The 12258-nt window shown below is 43.4% G+C and overlaps 1 protein-coding gene across 4 annotated transcripts in view; it reads left to right on the top strand.

Moving 5' to 3' along the window:
• Nucleotides 1-12258, top strand: part of ptprda (protein tyrosine phosphatase receptor type Da) — a 292760-nt gene that overhangs the window by 108221 nt on the left and 172281 nt on the right. For 2 of the 4 annotated variants that reach the window (XM_088424682.1, XM_088424666.1), the window contains exon 7: nucleotides 1422-1465. The exons of 1 other annotated variant lie outside the window; for it this stretch is intronic. The gene's annotated coding sequence lies outside the window, so the exon portion shown is untranslated. Of the gene's footprint in view, nucleotides 1-1421; nucleotides 1466-12258 lie in introns of those variants that run through there. One more of the 4 variants, XM_088424686.1, reaches the window with a different exon arrangement.

The following is a 12258-nucleotide window of genomic DNA, read 5'->3' on the forward strand; positions in this document are numbered from 1 at the left end:
CCCGCCCCGGGCTATTTGCGGAAAAACTCATCTGCGGTATGTACGGTCGCTCACAAAGACAAAAGCTAAGCTAAATGCGGTTTTTGCGCAAATGAGCTAGCTGCAGCCTCGGTGCATATTATTCGCTGTAGATTTAGCTCATATTAGCCTGCTGTAGTTTCAGCGCAAAGTAGCTAGCTGTGGCGAGGAGAAGAAACCACACGTTGCTGTTCCAGTGTACGTCTTTACTCTTTGCATGCCATCACAAAACTCTACAACGTTGTCCAAATCAACAAAGACAAGACTTAGCTAGGATTTGCTAGCTGCAGTTTTAGCAGAAATAAGCATGCAGCAGGTCTAGCGCAAATTAGCTGACTGCAGTTTTATCAGAAGTTAGTTTCATGCTTTTTTAGCACAAATAAAAGCTTATTCATGCTAAAAATGCAGCGTGGACCAGCTAGCTAGTTTTAGCAGAAATAAGCATGCAGCAGGTCTAGCGCAAATGAGCTAACTGCAGTTTTAATCGCAAACTAGTTAGCTGTCTTTTTAAGCGCAAATTTAGCTAGCTAAACTGCAGCTTTAGCACAAATGAGCACGCTGCAGTTTTAGTGCGGGAAAATTCATAATCATATTCTTAGCATTGAAATGTACCTCTTGAACTTTGACCATTTCAATTCATACACATACACAAAGACATATATATGTATATATATATATATGTATAAAATACAGATATACAAACAATTACAGCACTCTGCCTTGTATCCCCAGAAAGAAATACAATAAACATTAAAAAAAACCTTTACATTGTGGTAGGGGAAAAAACCCGTCCTTTAAAGTTTGCATGGCGCATGGTGTCTTTCCATTAGGAACTTAATATTCAGCGTGCTTGTGACTTTTCCATCCGCAGATGACATTCATAGAGAAAATTGACTCGGAATTAAGACTTTGGCCCGGGAATACTAAAATCACCGTGTTCATAATTGTCTCATTTGACTCTGCTGTTTAAAAACAACAAAACAAAACGGCACAACAACATTTGAAACAATGGCGGAGCCAAATTAAAGCTCACTGAGTGTGGATTAAAACCCAAAACGACGCGTTTATACTCTATTCAATCAATGCTTTTGCACCCGCAGCAAATTTCTTCCTTTTTGCTGGGAGTCTGCTAATCACTTACAACAAGAACAGTCTAGAAAATAGCCCGATGGGGGCGGGAAAAAAAACCGCAATCGCCCGGAGCAAGTCAATAAAAGTCTTAAGAGCTCCAGGCCGACTTTTTGCCGCAGCGCGTAGCTTGGGCGCAAAAAGCGACGGTGGCGTGCGTGCGTGCGTGCGTGCGGGCGGGCGGGCGGGCGCTTTGCTCAGGTAACAAGCGGCGCTGATGAAGCCATTCATCTCCACGCTCTTCCCTTTCCCGTCCGTCCCTCTTGTTTACGCAGTTCTCTTTCCCGGGACGCCCGTCACGACACGAGGCCCGCGGCAGGTAAGGACGCCTTCGCTTCAATTTCACGCCGCGCGTCGCCGACTTTTTTTAAGGGTTCCCAGCGAAAAATGTCAAGCGATATCAAATCGAGCGAGTTGAGCGCGGACTGCGACTCGGGCGGAGAGGGGAGGGGGGGGGGGGTTACGGATGGCAAAGTGACTGACTGGCACTGATGGGTCCGGACCGGGACTGCACGGGGGACCGGCGAGCCTGATTGATAGAGTGTGATGAGACTGTCACGGAGCAGCGGCGCCGGCAAAACAGGCGGCGCCAGCCGAGAGATGGAGCGGCGGGACCCGATCGGAGAGCGCGCGGCTTGACGGGCGACGCTAGCCCACGCTTTGAGGGATGGGGTCGAAGGATGACGTCGGGCCTTCGCTTTGGTCTGCTTCCGCTTCGCGTGCTGTCGCTTTTGATTGGCTACTTGTCGTTTTGTAAAAAAGTCATCAAGCGGTATAAGAGAACGCTGTTGTGCTCCCTCTTAGGCGTTCCAGTTAAGGGGTAAATAGAGGAAAATGTTAGTGTTTGGATTCACGATTCCGTCAAATAACAGACTATTCCATTTATTCATGTTCCACTTTCTGAAAGTTTGGAGTCGATATCTTTCTCCTAAGGTATTGGTTGTTACGGACTTATGAAAAACGAAGGTGTCAAAAATTTGAATGCGTTTTTCTCATTTAAACTCGGCAACATTCAAAGTGCTTGAGCAGTTGAGCTACCGCTCTTTATTATATATAATTTGACATTGAATCCAGCCACCGTGTTTCGTCACATTTCATGGTTAATGGGGACCGAACCCCCCCACAAAAAGTGGAATCCCCCTCAGCTCGCCGGGATTTTTCACGCATGTGGTTACCAGATTTTTCAAAGTGAAACCTATTTATACTTTACATATTGCATTACACATATTTACTGCAGTTTTCGGACAATAAGCCGCAACTTTTTTCTCATGATTTGAGACCTGCGGCTTATAGTCCAGTGCGGCTTATCTGCAGTTGTTTTTTTGTTTGTTTTTTTTACTAGCCAGCAGGAGACAATCCACCAGTCAAGCGTATGTATGTATCTGTTGAAGGTGTCAGTCGAAGGAAAAACTATGAAACGGAGCGCAAAAGATGCCAATCGAGGCTGCGGTCAAAAAGATTTTGAAAAAGTTATCGCGCGTCGGCAAACGCTGCCTTTATCATTTAGCGTGACGCAAAGGGCGGGAAGCGTTTCCGCGTGACCGAAAGGCGAGTCCGCCGGGTGAAATGAGCAATTCCCATCCGGGGACAAAGATGGCGCGTGTGAAACGGCCGCTCGCTTTTGCAGATCGGTGCGAGCGTCGCGGGCGAGGTAGCTTTGCGCCGGCGCATTTATTATGTGCCACGGCGGCCGCCAGTGAGCGCTGGCTGAGGCCAAATAGGCGGGCCGCTTTGCATAAACTCAAAAGACCAGAAGCCTCATTCCTTCCCCCGACCGGATATGCAAGTTCAGCCAACGGAGTGCTGTATATTGCTCATATTCACTCGGTAAAATGACGCTCGTATGGACGCGGGTCGGGGGACGCTGAGCGTATCGTCTGACGTACCGCTAATTCCTATGGCGGTGTTCTGGAATGCGGGTAGCCCTGGGGGCACTTGAAGTAGATTTCAAATAAAACAAACAAACATGCAAAAACCCTTTACAAATAATTATTGAATGAATGATTTTTTTCAGGAAAATATAAGTTTCTGTGAAGTAGGTCATTCCATTTCTTTACTTTTAAAAGCCAGATTCTCCCCTATACTAGAATGGTTCAACCCAACTTGTCGCGCGCGTGCCACCTCTCGTTACCTGTTAATGATTTGTTGTTGTGAACACATCTCTACTCTGATCCCAAAATGAATATTTTTCTGCGGACAAATACTTAGTTATAATGATTACTTTTTGAGAACACATCTTGCACTTTAAGTTGATTATTCTTGGTGGGAAAATATTTATTAATAATTGAGGGCATGATTTAGTTTTGTCAACAGGTCTCTACTATGGTCACAAAAGAGGACACTTCAAGTTGAATATTTTATCTCTAGACAAGTATTTATTTATTGTTATTACTTTTTGTCAATTTCAATTTTTTTTTTTTACCGGATATTTATTATTAATTAAGGTAATTTATTTTTGTGAACACATCTCTACTGTAAACCCGAAAGATGACACTTTACGTTAAACAATTTTCCACGGACACATATTTATTTATTACTATTTATTTTTGAGAACAGGTTTGACAAATTGATTTTTATTATTTTTGTGCACAATAGGTTATTTCTTTTTGTTCATAAATGTCTTCTATGATCCAAAAGAGGACAGAAACAAAGTTTGAAGGGTTCTAAAGTGTGAAAAAGCGGGTACTTGTCTGAAATAAGATTTCACAGGGGGTACATCACTGAAAAACTGTTGTGAAGCACTGTCCTAAGGGATCGGTAAAAATCGTATCAAGTCAATAATGTGGATGTTGATAGCAGGGAAACCGTGTGCTTGCCTATCGTTGCAGAAACCCCGAAAATGCCTTAAGCCTCTTTTGTTGTCATAATCTTCCGTTATTGACGCATGGCGTATTTGGAGAAAACCCTCACAGGCACGGGGAGAACGTGCAAACTCCACACAGGAAGGACTTAGCGGGACGCGAGCAGGGCAGAATATGCTCAAGCGAAAAGTCAACTGCAGATACTTGTCACTCGTCAAAGCATAAAAGAAGGCGCCGCGAGCATTCCCACTGTGAAATGTCAAAAGTGTCCATTTTCCTCCAGTAAGTACAAAGCGCCGCGGTTGGCACTTTGCACAGTAAACAACTCTTAGAGACAGCCGGCATTTTTTTCTCTCTTTCGCGCATTACAGCTGGGGTAAGTGGCCAAAGAGTGCCCGGACGTCAAGTCGAGGAAAAATAGGGACACTTGCAAAAGAAAAAAGAAAAAAAAAAAGTCAATTGCATTTTGGCAGACACATAATAACAGCTGTTCAATGCGGTTGAAGCGCGGCGAGCGTTTGGAACAAACAGAGCCGACGACCGCTTTTGCATCGCCTGCCTGCTGGAATATTAGCAACGGGCTGCAGACAATGCGAGCGAGCTAGCCCCCCCCCATAACAAAAACACAACGAGTATGTAGGCAAAATTGGCTTTCTGAAACATTTAAATCTATCAGTTTATTGACAAATACAAATTAATCAAGTACAAAATATTTGATAAGGCTAAAAAAAAAAATAGTTCCTTCTAATCTAATGCTCCAATGTTTGAATTGCAGGCTAATTATATATTGGATTGGTAAGAGGTCATTTTTTTAACATAATTAATTGAAAAGGCTTTAATTTGGCACTGCTGTCAGGCTAAAACCTCTTAAATCACGTTTGCTTAATTTATTATTAATATTTTTTTCAAAAATAATCATGAACATGATTGTGCTATACTTTTAATTGATTTGATGAGGATTAGAAATTGGCTTTATCCTCACTATGGTCGCAGGCTTGCTGGTGCCTGTCCCAGCTGTCTATAGGCAGCTATAGTACACATATACATCCACATAAAAGCAGCTTTGATTATAAGTAGATATAGGCTATAGATGGATCTAGCTATGGTCGATATCTCGCCAGATAATGGTAGTGCTAGCATACAACGTGTACATACATGCATAGACAAAGCAATGTTGACGATAGATAGATAGATAGATAGATAGATAGATAGATAGATAGCTAGCATGCTAGCAAGATAGATTGATAGATAGATAGATAGAAAATGTTAGCACTAGCATGCACTATGTGCACATATACATACACATAAAAGCAATTTTGATTATAAATAGATATATAGATAGATATAGCTAGTTGAGTAGATATCTAGGTAGCTAGTGGTAGTGCTAGCATACAGTGTATACCTACATACATACATACACAAAATCTGAAAACTAAACCAGTAGCAGAAGCGATTTGGCACTTTCCATTACCTGCCTTGGCAGAACGATAACATTGTTGTTTACAAAAAAGGTAAACAAAGACAGTTAAAAGTCAGTAAAATGCCAATGTTCATCTTACTTACGAGACGACCCGATCCCGAAAGATGAGGCCACGTGTACGATTGGATTTCGAAAGGAAACGCACGAGCACAGACGAGCGTCAGGGTCTTTTGCGTCCCCAATCGGATTTTGAGCAAAAACCCTCGCATGCTAATATCTTGGCCCGACTCCTAATAAACAACAGGAAGAAGTGGGCTTAATAAAATGACGAGAAGGTGTGAAATGTAATTCCGAGGGGCCCGGAACGACCGGCGAATCGGCTGTCTCGGAGCCGCGCTTTTTCATCGGGACGTTCTCATTTGTATCCGCACCTGTGTCATTCACAGCCTTACGTCTTAACCTAATTTCATGGTCCGCGGGTCTGGATGGATGACTCCGTACGCCACGGGGAGGGGAGCGAGCGAGACGGCGCCGTGACTGTGTGCAGGTGTGCGCGGAAATGATAGCCGGTACCAAAAGAAAAGGAAAAGGACCGAATTGTTCCGCCCGCCGCATATTAACCTTTTAACCGCGCTCTTTTCTGTTGGCAAAATACGCCCGGCTCCTTCCGACGGCCGATCCGAGGAACGGTCGTTGGCGGAGGTCTTTTTGCGGGAAGCGAGCGTTATTGTTATCCGCGAGCCGAAAGGTGCACGGACCGCTTCCAACACCTGGATGGGCCCTTTGAAAATCTCATTAAAAGCGACTCAAAGGGATTTGGGCAACGCTCGCGCGAATGAGCTCACTTTGCGGCCAATTGTGCTGAAAAGGCCAAAAACTGCTGTGATCCAGTATGGCTAAGTATCATCGGTTGGGCGCTTTGGTCCGAAATTGGTTCTCAGAAGATCTCTGCGCTATCTAACCCCTTGTACAATGTTACCTTGCGTTAAAAGTGACCGGACTTAAAGAATGTTTCCAAATGCACACCGCCGTTCCGTCAAATGTTTGCTTTGCACCTTAAGTGCGTCATTGAACGCGACAAAAGGAAAACTCTTGAAGAGTTCATGGAAATAGGAGTCTTCGATCTGTTTATTTTCACTCTTGGTTAAGTTTGAACAAACCAAAAGAATAAAACGATTAGACTCTGTGGACTTTATACAGCCAAATAACAACAAAGAACCACCCTGCTAGCATGATGCTATTGCTCATGAGCATCTGCAGTATGTCGCCATGCACTGTATAATCATTTTATAAAACAGTTTTTCTAAAAATGGAAAATAGTTACTTATGGAATGAATGTGCAAGCCTAATACTATTTTTTTTGAGCATCTATGTTGCAATGATTGAATTATTTTACATAACAAAAGACTTTGACTTTGAAACTTGACTTGACATTTTGTTCAGTTAATTAGACAAAAATTGTCCTAAAGAATGGAGCGGTTTAACCCTTGTGGTGTTATGTTACAAATTATAAAAATTCCTTTGATATATATATATATATATATATATATATATATATATATATATATATATATATATTTATATGTATATAGTTTGCAAAGTTTGTGCACAATGATTATTATGAATTAACCAGTGTGTCGCATTGATGTTATCATGAAAACAAAAAACAGTTTATTTATTTTAATAAACCAGGTAGCAGCCTAAAAACAACCCTGCTGCCTTCATGCTAAGGCTATTTAGCAATTACATTGCTTTAACCCTTTCTTGTAGAAGTTCCACTCTGATAATTGCCCAAAGCAGGGTTCTGCTAATTTAAAGCTAATGCTAATTCGCATCTGTGTTACAACTTTTTATTGCCTTTATTAAACTATTTTTAATAATAATAATAACTGCTAATAACTGCCTCAAACAAATACCCGCTAGATTGCTAATTAGGATCTATGTTACAATACTTTAATGGTTTTAAAAAACAATTTCATTGTTTCAGACCTGTTATGACAATGCTAAACAGAAATAGCATCTATCTTGCAGTAATTAAGAGCAGATGTGTTGATGGAACATCGTAATACTCCAATGCCACTGCCGTGCTGTATTTTGATCAGACCAAAGAGAAAAAGTTGCTTCATTACCCTGAAATATAAAATACTTGTGCACGATATTATAGCCGTTATGAATATGCTAATATTCCCCTTTTTAAATGCAGACCCCCCCCCAATCTAATGATAGAGGAACCCCTTGCAAAGATATGTAATTACTGTTATATTAATGCTATGAAGAGCGCCGTTGCCTGGTGACAGATGTCACCCAAAATAGATGCCTCCTATGTCAGGCGCGATGGACCGTGAACGCCACACGTGTCACGCCCCGATTTAGCCCATTGTGCAAATGGCGCATGGGCATGTTCACCTTGGCGGAAGCCCTCGGATCACTCACGCCACAAGCACAGAGACGCAAATACCGTAGGCGGAGACGGATTCAAATTGTTCGGGAGTCATCGAGATCTTGGAGATTTTGAAAGCGGAAAAACATTTGGGTGAAACTTATGTAGCAAAGTGTTTTTTTTTTAATGATCAAAATGGTTATGGTGTATGATCCACAGAATATTGTGACGACATGGGCACGAAACCTAGAAAGAAAATAAAGATACTATGAGTATGCAATTCCAATGACAATCCAATAGGATATCGGCGGGAATGACACATGCTCTCGTTAATGTTTTAGCAAGAAAAGGCTTGAGCAAGTGAATGCTATTCAAAGAACGCTCAGCGACAGCAGTTACTTACAATAAATAGAAAAGAAACCTAGGGAAATAACCAAAATCAATAAAAATACAGTCTGGGGCGGACTTTTGTATACGAATGGAAATTTTGGATGGAGACCGATAGAATTACAGCTTTTGGCAACACTGCCACCTACAGGGATCTGCTAGTCATTATAGTGGTTTGGAGATTTGAAGTATTCATATCTTTTTCAAATTTTTCAAGTGTTTGGCTACGAGATAAATGAATGAAGTACTAAAGTAATCCACTCTTTTAGGTTGTTGTGTACTTTTTACATTCAATTAATCTATGTATTACTTTAGTACCTTTGTGCCTAAATTAATCAATAGTACTTAATTCCTAAAGTAATGATTTATTTTAAACAATAAATTGATAACTAACCTAATCAATTACTTTGGTACTTTTATTATATAAAGTAGTTGATTAGTACTAATGTACAGAATGTATATATATATATATATATATATATATATATATATATATAATCTTTGGGTTTGAGTGAGATAAACATTAAGTTATTTCAGCCACACGTATTTTCACATCGCGTGGCCCGAGAACGAGCTAGTTTTCCCAAAGTTCCTTCCCATCAGCCTGTTTGGACAGCCGCAAAGCACGCAGGACAGAAGGACAGCTTCTTTAAGGTCCGGATGGTTAACGAGCCGCGGCGGGATCCGCGAAAGCCAGCCGACTCTCCTCGCCGGTCCCACAAGTGCACTCCAGTCACCGACGGTGCTAAAACACGGCGCGGTATTAATTACTGTTTGTAAACAATGCACTTTGCGGAGATTATCGCACGTGCTCGGAATCCGCCGCGCGCTAATTCTCGCTAGTGATTAAGCGCTGAGGCAAGGACAGCTGCTCAAGATGAGTTCATTGGCATGTTTAATGAATTGCGCTTGAGAAAATGATTACTTTGATGAATTCTCCGCGTGCCGGTTAATGCGTCAAACGTCTGCCGGGCGTCAATAGCGGAACCAGGCGAAACTTTTTTGGATTCGGCATTAAATAACGCGGCCATTCATTGTAGCCGGCCACCATAACGCTAACGCCCGTTTAGTCGGAAAACGTCAGTGGAATATTCTGATTGGCGTGCTATCAAGTGTTCGATTTCCCTTTTTCGCTAGCATTTTGTGCCCCCGCGCCTTTTTTTTTTTTCTTTCGTCGCCCCTTCAGACACGCCGGCGAGTGGCAAACATCTAACGGAAGCAAAGCCAAGGCAAAATCATTTGTGAGAGATCTTGTCAAACAGATTAATCCCCCACCCTGAGCCTCGGGCTTCTGGACCGTTTTTCTGTCATGCTGCTTTGCCAGGCTCTCTCTTGATAATACCCCAAAGATAAAATTAATTGTGCAGGGAGATGTGGGATGGGGAGTATCCAAAAGGACCTTGAGCGACGCGTGAAATGCTCTCGCGTTCACACTCGCTCTCTCGTGCGCTTGCGACAACGCCGAATGAGTCGTTGCAAAGCGGTCGGTATGGACTTTGCGCCGACCTTTGCCGATTCGTCCGAGATTTTGCAACGTGCGCAAACATGAGACTCGTCCCGCTTCATCAAAGGAATTACCATAATTCCCCAAATATACAGTACATATAAACGGTAACTTAAAGGTGATCATTTTTTCGTTTTATTCGACGCCATTTTGATCGGCCAGTCGCATCGGACGAGTTTTGACGCACAGATGTGAATTTTAAGGGGCGTCCGTTCTTATTTACAATAATTACCGTTACGACACGAACCGTAAGACAGATGTCACTTGGCGGTTAACAGCCTGTGCCCGTAGCAGGTCGTGTTAGTCGTGCTTGTTAGGACATTATTTTCAATAAAAGAAGAAGCAAGCGCACTGACCCACAGTCCGAGTCCACCCTTGATCACACACGGGAATATTTCTAAAACGGAGAGGATCTTGGAAAAATGATGACGTATCCGGCTGATTCAATTAAGAGTGGCAAAGTATCCAGCAGAGTAATGTATTCCATTTCACTCATTAATAAATTCATACACGCTATCATAAACTTGGTAGAATACAGCTAGTGCAGAGCTTTGGGTATTTATGGCAAAAAGAACTCGAGCTGCGTCGCGAGGAGAAGGAAAAACGTGCTAACATGGACCGCCTCCTCTCAACATATTTTCTCCGTCCGCCATCAAGAGCTTCAAGGCGAGGTAGAAGCTAATGACGGCTCCCCGGGGGGCCGTTACCAGTTAAGCCCGAGGGCCGGCTCAAAGGGGGCCACGGCCTCCGTTGAGCGAGCTCCGCTAATCGCCGCGCTTTCAAGCCGAGCGGCCGACGGCATAATCATAAAAGTCGCCGAGGGCCGCCTTGTACGTCAGCCTGAAAAGCAGATGACTTTTCAGCCGGCAGCCGGCAAACAACTTACAAAACAATGATTAACCCGCGGCCCTCTGCGGCTTTCTGGCTCCCCGGCATTCAGATAAAAAAGAAAAAAAAAATCCGTTCAAAAGCTCCCCGTCGACACGCGGTACATCACTCACCGTGAAATACCTGCGAGGGATCAAGGCGGAGGGATAATGGCGAGGGAGAGGATGCGCTTTGCTGCCCCGTGACGGACATTTCCAATTAGAGCGGGTAAATAAATAGTGACTCATCCTATTCCGTGATTCATCAGTCTATCCTGCCTTAAATCAGATCACCCACTTGGAATCCTCAGGAGTGCGGGTCACGGTAGGGGGAGGCGCCATCTACTTTTTGCGCTGCAATTATTTTTGTCTGCGTGTGCTAAGTGAAGTAAACATGTAGAACGGACAAACTCAATGTACTTGCAACTATATTTGAACGTGTTCGCAAGGATGCTCCAAAGTATTTGCAAATATGCGTTTGCGATTACCGTGTTTTCGCACCACGGGTCAACCCGTAATTTCAGCCGCGCTGTGGCGCATTATGGGGTCTTTTTCCACGCCGTATTAAAAGGTGTACAGTGATCCCTCGTTTTTAGGAGTTAACGGGGACCGGAACGCGATAAGAGAAAAAAAAAAAAAAAACGCAAAGTAGCGTCATCGCCCCAATGGTGAATGGTAAATGATGGTCTTTGACTTATATAGCGCTTTTCCACCTTGGGTACTCACAGCGCTTTACACTAACTAGTCATTTGGCTACTGATGACGCAGCATCAGGAGCAAATGGGGAGTTCGGTGTCTTGCTCAAGGACACTTCCACATGGTCTTGATGGTCGGGGGATCGAACCCACAGCCTCTCAGCTGGGAGACGGCCGTGCCGCCCCCAATGGAATTTTCATGCTGGTTTTTGTGGGTACCTGAATTTTTTTTTAATTGTTAAAAGCATTATACTTTTTTGAGGCAAATATTACTGCAGTACTCACATTTTCTTCAATCTTAAACTATCAAAGCTTATACAGTAACCCCACTGTTGTCTATTCCGGTTCCAATTTCCTTTTGATGTAGTCTCACGGAGAGCCGCGGTTATATCAGCGGCGCCCGGAAGTCTAATCAAAGCGAAGCCTGAAGCTGCACAAACATGTTAACAGTTAGAGCTTGTACTTGAAATTAAGAGGAAGAGATTTTCAACGCTCTGCAGTTGCCGCATTCAAATCTGACTACGGCGCGTGCGACTGAGGAAGCACGACTCTCGGGCGCGCCGATGAGACACGTGATTGGCTCCCGGCGCTGCCTCGGGCTTTGGGGCGGGGGTAGATTACCCCTCCCGCCCTCATTGGTCGACGGCAGGAGGGCAGGACGGGATTGGTAATCTACCCCGCCAATCACGTGTTCTACAGGCCTGCCCGAGAGCCGTGCTTCCTCGGGCTTCATTTTAATTAGACTTCCGGGCGCCGTTAATATAACCGTGGTTCTCCATGAGAACCGTGATACGGTTGTAGAAAAATGAACCCCCAGTCCAGCAAAAAATAGTACCATATCTTTCCAACTACGGTATAAGATGCACCTTTTTTCTCATGATTTGAGCCCTTTGTCTTATACTCCAGCGCGTATCTGTTCCAGGTGTCAATTTATGAAACTACTATGTTATGAATAGAACTGAAAAAAAGTGGAATCATTTCTGTTCTCAAAAAGTATCAAAAGTCTCGAAAAATATGTCTCAAATGAATGTGCGTGAAATAAACGCATGCATTGAACGT

This window comes from Hippichthys cyanospilos, chromosome 1 (assembly GCF_059441005.1).
Source record: "Hippichthys cyanospilos isolate Australia breed blue-spotted pipefish chromosome 1, RoL_Hcya_1.0, whole genome shotgun sequence".
NCBI lineage: Eukaryota > Metazoa > Chordata > Actinopteri > Syngnathiformes > Syngnathidae > Hippichthys > Hippichthys cyanospilos.